The sequence below is a fragment of the Erpetoichthys calabaricus genome, chromosome 8, assembly GCF_900747795.2.
Source record: "Erpetoichthys calabaricus chromosome 8, fErpCal1.3, whole genome shotgun sequence".
Classification (NCBI taxonomy): domain Eukaryota; kingdom Metazoa; phylum Chordata; class Cladistia; order Polypteriformes; family Polypteridae; genus Erpetoichthys; species Erpetoichthys calabaricus.
In genome coordinates this window covers 55,986,902-55,993,819 of record NC_041401.2, presented here as the reverse complement: position 1 = coordinate 55,993,819, position 6,918 = coordinate 55,986,902, and the positions used below count along the sequence as shown (strand labels likewise).

Below are 6,918 nucleotides of genomic sequence, written 5' to 3'. Positions count from 1 at the left end.
TCTGCCCTGTGTCTGACGCTGCCCGGAGAGGTTCCAGCTACGCATGACTGTGTATTGGATTAAATAGATTTGAGAATGCTAGCATTTGCATATGTATGCAGTGCCCATAAAAAGTATTCACCGATTGGAAGTTTTCACATTTTACTGTTATACAACTTAATTCAACTTTAATTGATTGCGTTAGTATTCACCCCCTTAGTATGACACACCTCAATCAACACTGGTGCAGTCAGTTGGCTTTAGAATCATAAAAGTAATTCAGTGGAGATCACTTGTCTGTAGTCGAAGGGATTCAGTTTATTGCAGTAGAAATGTTCCTGTATATTGAAGGTCCAGCTTATGGTGAGTCAGTACCATGGACAAACTTATGCAATGAAGACAAAAGATCACACCAAGCCACTAAAAGAAAAGGTGATTGCAAAGCACACATTACAGGATGGATACAAGAAAATAGCCAAAGCACCGAATATCCCTTGGAGTCCATTAAATCAGTCACTAAGAAATGGAAAGATTATGGGATTTCTTTAATTCCACCTAGAGCAGGCTGGATGATTGACAGGAAGATAGTTTGATGGTCTGATGAGCTTTTAGGCCATCAGCTAAAATGACATGTCTAGTGTAAAACACTCTCACATTATCATAAAAACACAATCCCTGCCGTGAAGCATGGCAGCAGCATCATGCTGTGGGGATGCTTCTCTGCCGCAGGCCCTGAAAGGTTTGTGAAGGTAGAGTACAAAATAAATGCAGCAAAATACAAGGGAATTCTTGAGGAAACCTGATGGACACTGCAAGAAACCTGCACCTTGGGAGAAGATTTGTTTTGCCGCAGTCCAACAACCCCAAGCATAAAGCCAAAGCTACATAGGAATGGCTTAAAAATGCCTATGTTAATGTCCTGAAGTGGCCATGTCAGAGTCCAGACCGCAATCCAACTGAGAATGCGTGACTAGACGTGATTCAATGTAGTATAATAACAAAATGTGAAAACCTTCAAGGCATTAACACTTTTAATAGGCAGTATAAATTGGTCTAGTTACTGGTCAAGACAGCGCTCATTATTGGTCTTCACTGGGATTTTTAATACAAGGTAAGGGGTGCCTGTAATGTCCATTATGAGAGGCAACCTTCAGCCTAACCATCAACATAGCAATCTGGCTCTTCAAAACACTCCAAGGTCTCCAGTCCCTCAGCCAGGTGGTTTAAATTTACAGTTTTCCAAGTAATCTGTCATTTAATTTTCATTATTTATTTGAAAAAATGAACAGAATGTCATTTGCAAGCATTGGACTGTAAGTGATAATTGTTATATTTACTTCAAATTAATGCCCTGACTGTAGTTCAACTGTACAGTTTATTTTATTCAATCGAAGGCCTAAGAGAATGTTTATGGATATGGTGAGAGAGGATATGCAGGTGATGGGTGTAACAGAACAAGATGCAGAGGACAAAAAGATATGGAAAAAGATGATCCGCTGTGACAACTCTTAACGGGAGCAGCCGAAAGAAGAAGTAGAAGAATTAACTTAATACCACATTTGAAAAACATATTGTGAAAATTACAACTTCATTTTTATTTTTCAGTGTTAACAGAAGCTTCAATACCACTATGATGTTCATGCTGTCACCAGTGTGTATGTATACTGATTTACTTACCATTTATCTACACTCAGTTGTGTCCTTTGCAGACACTTGAACCCATTTGGACCTGAGCATTCACCCTGGTACCACCATTCATATCCATGGTTGCCTGGTTGTTCTGTTGGGCTACCATAATCATGAAACAATGATATGACTGAGAGATATTGGAGATTAAAAAAGAAGTGCAGACTATTTGCTTTGTTCTAGTATTTGGCTCCTCCTCCTCTAGTGTGCAGTTTGCCCCACCCACTCATGTTACAATAACAAAATGGGAGTGGCCAAGGACGCAAAAACTGTAAGTAGCCTTTGTAGTGCTGTTTGGTCTATCATTGTGTTTTGGTGCCTTTCATTTTTATGGCCCTTAATAGTTTAAATAGCATGATAATGACACTGCATCACCTGCTCTGTCAATAAAGAAGGGAGATCCTGCAATAAGATATTAGATTCTGATTTTGTGCTCTGTTATCAGTCTGCTGATGAATGAATGATGTCTCAGACCCAGATGCAAATAATTTTATAGCACACATGTGATTACCTAGTAATGTTTTACTTTTAAACCACTAGCTAAATATGTGTTCTTATAAACCATTACCATCTCAAATACTAAGAAAAATGGGCGGAGTGGTGGCTCTGAGGCTAAGGATCTGCGCTGGCATCCTGAAGCTTACTGGTTCGAATCCCCGTCACTGCCAAAAGAGATGCTACTCTGCTGGGCCCTTGAACAAGGTCCTTAACCTTCAATTGCTCCAGGGGCGCTGTACAATGGCTGACCCTGCGCTCTGACCCCAAGGGGTATGCGAAAAAGATGCATTTCACTGCATGTTGTCCTGTATAACTATGTATGTGACAAATAAATAAATAAAGAATTACTATAAATATCTAAATGCTGTTTTTTTAAATGAAGATTAGGAAGGTATGGCATTTGAAAACTTAATGAGACCTGTTTTGTAGTATAAGAAAGTTATAAAAAAACAAAATATTCCGGTCAATAATGTATATTTTAGTCTACTTGCCTTGGCCTCTAGTCTGGCCTTCTGGGTGATTTCTAGCTCCAGAGAAGAGTGATGAAAGTTCAATCGATTTTATATTTTTATACTTTCTCGCTGGTAATCTGCAGGGTGCTGCATCAGTTAACATTGTCAGCTAACAAAATAGCAGGGCAGAGAGTTGAATGCTTTAAAGACATTAAGCTGCTGTTTGTCAGATACCTCCTCTTCGGCCTGGCTTTCAATCTTGCTGCGTTTATGGAGGTCATTAACACTTAAAGAGCCTTAATTTATTGATTTATTTACTTTTGTATTCTGTTACCATTGCAGCCATCTGAAACAAGAAGAAAGATTTATTTTAAAAGTGTAGATATGAGAAGGGAAACTGCCAATGACAACTTTTACAAAATTCCATTTCCAATCCAAAATACTTTTCAGTACCCTTTTTACCTCGCAATGACTTTTAAACTTTCAAAGACAAATGCTAAAAATGTGAAGTCCTCAAAAGGAATGTGTTTAATATAAGAATGATGTTTTAGCCTTTATGTTCACATAAAGTGTAATTGTGCTGATTTTCAGTAGCATTTTAGATGCATGCACATTACATTTTGCCACTCCATTCAGTGATTAGTGCTACTCAATAACTTATTTGCCGTGATCTTTAATAAAAGTCCAAAGAGACCGAATCAATTAATCGAGCGGCAGAGACTTAGTGATGTTACAGAAGGGAAGTCAGCTATTGGCCAAAATCAGTAACCCTGATAAATGAAAGTTTAGGAAGGCATCTAAATTCACAATTACTAGATTTGTATCCATGCTGTAATCAGGAGCAGAGTTCAAGAACAAAGTTTTTTTGCTATGTTTTGCTTTAATTTTCAATAAACTAAAAACACTTTAACTGCCATTATGCCACGAACCATATGGCATGTGCATCATGTGTCCAGGAACTTGCCAGCAGGTACAGAAAATGACACCATCCATGAAAACTAGAAACACAAACAATACAAACAAATGCACATAGTGATTGTGTAATTTCAAAATGGTGATAAAAATGAAAACAGCAAAATAATAAATTATAACATAAAAGTTATGTCTAGGAACTGGTCTCAGAATCACAGGGCTGCTGGTTTATCTCATATTCGCTGTGTGACACTGAGCTTGTCATTTATCATACCTGGGCTTTAAGTACAAAAAATTATTCACTCACTGAGCAAATTATTAAGCACACTATACTAACAATAAGGCAGAGCCTTTTCATTCACACCTTTATCATAAGAGCATCCGTTATCTACGATGGAGCATTCGATCAGAAAAAATTATGAAGCTGGTTTTAAATTAAACTTCGTTGAAGTAGAGAAAGAAATTGGTAACTGCGCTGCTGCAACAAAATTCAATGCGTCTAAGAAACTGATGCGAGATTGGAGGAGGCAAAAAGATGTTAAAATAAAAAAAATCTAAGTGTCGTATTTTTAAACAGGCGTATAAGTTGGGGTCTAATTTTATGATCTATTTTTCGGGTTTCAAGACCCAACTTATACATGAGTATATACAGTACTTAGGCTATATATGATCTTCAAGTCCCTGGGAGCTAATCTTGAGCTGGGTGTGGGATGAGTGCTCTGTAATATATTTTTTTTGTTTTGCTTTTGCAAATATTTTTAATATGTCTTGAGAAACTGTAAAATTTCAACATGTCCTGATAGCATAGATGGAGGGGAAGATGCTCTGTATTAAAAAAAAATGACACTTTCAAAGAGCCTCATCTCTTTTTCTTCTTCTACTTTCAGCTGCTACTGTTATCCATCTTCCATATCTTCCTGTCCTCTACATCTTGCTTTGTTACACCCACCACCTTCATGTCCTCTCACACCACATCCATAAACCTTCTCTTAGGCCTTCCTCTTTTCCTCTTGCCTGGCAGGTCTATCCTGTATTCCTTGGAAAGAAATCTTTCTCTCTGTTTTTGATGAAGAACACATAATCTGCACCTAAGAAAAGGAGCCACCTGGGAATGTTCACCAGCATCTTGTCATTGGCAAGATTTAACCCACCTAGGCTGTAAAGTTCTTTGTATCACTTTGCACCTGCTGTATTAAAGCCAGTCTTTCTGTCTAACTGCTCCTAGCAGGTCATGAGGTTAGCTTGTTCGTTCCTTGACTAACTGTGGTCCCCTATGGCCATGAGGTGTTGCTTTTGTGAAATTCTTCTATTGGTGTTTAACTTTGTTGTAATAAAGGTTTGAAAGTAAAGACAACCCCAGTCAGTGAGCAAACTGCCAGGGGGTAAAATGCGGGGTGTTAAAAGGACACACAACAGGTAAGAAGTTAAAGGTAATAAAAACATAATTGGTTTTGACATTTTGTCTCACCCCCCATCTAGAAAAGAACCTAAAAGGTTAGTTGGCACTAGTTTTGATTACATGACAAAACACCATCTGCTATTATTGGCAAACGCTAATCATCGCCTCCTGGATGCTTTGCATTTACTCACCATGGTTATCTTTCTGTCAGGCTTGTATGATGATATTGTTTTAGGGTATACTTTATGGTGCCGCTATTTGAAATGCTTTATCTGTTTAAATGTCATTTGAAGGACTTGCGAGCATTTCTTCATGCTGTATCCACTACAGTGATGTTGCATTTATTGGATTTTGTTTATATACTCCTTAGTGTTTTATTATTTAAAGTATAATATAAATTAAGGCACATGAAAGTATGGATAATTATCATCCTTCTGTGATGAACTGAAAATACCATATTGTAAATCAGTGTTTCTTAAACTACAAATAGGAACCCATTATGAGTCATGTGATGTGTGAATATGGGGTTGCAATGAGTCGTGAATTACAATAGTACCGAATTGTGGTAATGCACAGCTTGGAGCATTACCAATTTAAGTAAAAGTAGCGCTAAACAGAAAATTGTCGCTTGTAAGGGAAAAAGTATGCCAGATTAAAAGTATGGGGCTTACGTTTTTGTGTTGAAGGCACTGTCGTGCCAAACAAATATGCATCTCAGCCATCATGCGGTGGGGTTTGGTGTGTCAGTACAAGCTCCCATATAAATGTTAGTCTCCATGCGTTGGTGTCCTTGTAGCTGTCCATTGCGGTGGTTTAAGAAAAAGCCGGCATTTGGAAGTGAGGTAGTGAGAGACAAGTAAACAGATTTACTTACCATAGGAAAGGTATTGATGTGCACTGGTTTTATATAGAAATGTGCAAGCGTCTAATTTGATAGGTAAGTGGAGTAGACAGGGGTGGCGGATAATCTTGCCGGTTATATTTAAGGAGTTGGCAGCCAACAGGGCTCGTAAGTAGACCTAAAAGGTGAGGTAGGGATAAGCACTGCTGAGATACAGAGAGAGCAGTTGTTTTACTCTCTTGACGGCTTTGTAAATATTTCTCATACATATATATATCCGAGTGGTTGTTTTTGATGGAGGTATATATAAATATATGGTTTGAGGGATAGTTTTCTTTTGGAGTTGGGGCAATTGTTTATCTTTTGTATATACAGTACACACACACTTGATTTTTCTTGTAAATATTTTTCTCTATTTTTCCCTTTTGAGGAGCTTACTGAACCAGTTTCAAAGAAGTAAGACTAACTGTGTGTGTAGTTTTTATAGGGAGGACAACTGGAGTGCACTGCACGTACTGTAAATACACACTATTTTTTGTTTTTTTCCTTAATTTTTTTTTGTTTGTTTTTACTTTTTGTTGGAGTGTCATCACTGAAGGACTATGAATCAAAGTGCACCTGACACTGCCTTGTTTTCGTTGTACAGCACTCTGGTAATAAACTTGCACTTTTCACATGAATGAGAAAGGGATGTGAATGGTTTGTGGTGGGTTGCCATGGGCAAAGGAAATAACCCACCAATCCCCCCTCCCTTATTCTCTAAGGGTAAGGACGTCGTCGGTGACTCTACTAGGGTATGGTTCTCACAATTGAGATTCGCGTAGACACACAAAAGGGAAAATCGGTTTAAGAACCACTGTTGTACTATATATGTAACTGACAGTGTGCATCATTTTAGTTTAATCATTTTTATATAGTTAAGTGAATATTATTTTTATAGTATATTCACATAAAACTTACTGTATATCCATAACTGTAAAGCACAATATCCGTTTGTTCGATCGTTACACACCACTTCATTGTTTAGGCCACAGATTTGATATTTAGCACATTGGTACTTCTCCTCATAAGTTATGTTTTTTTAACAGATAATTTCAGCCATGGTCTTCCAGGGGCGAGTGAGGCAACTTGAGGTCATAACAAGTGGCATG

The 6,918-nt window shown here is 37.8% G+C and overlaps 1 long non-coding RNA gene across 1 annotated transcript in view; it reads right to left on the bottom strand.

The window, feature by feature from the left end:
* Nucleotides 1–2,654: 2,654 nt before the first annotated feature.
* LOC127528907 (uncharacterized) overlaps nucleotides 2,655–6,918 on the bottom strand; it is a 32,882-nt gene continuing 28,618 nt past the window's right edge. Inside the window, exon 2 of the long non-coding RNA XR_007935524.1 lies at nucleotides 2,655–2,961. This is a non-coding gene — a long non-coding RNA (uncharacterized LOC127528907). The remainder of the gene's footprint in view (nucleotides 2,962–6,918) is intronic.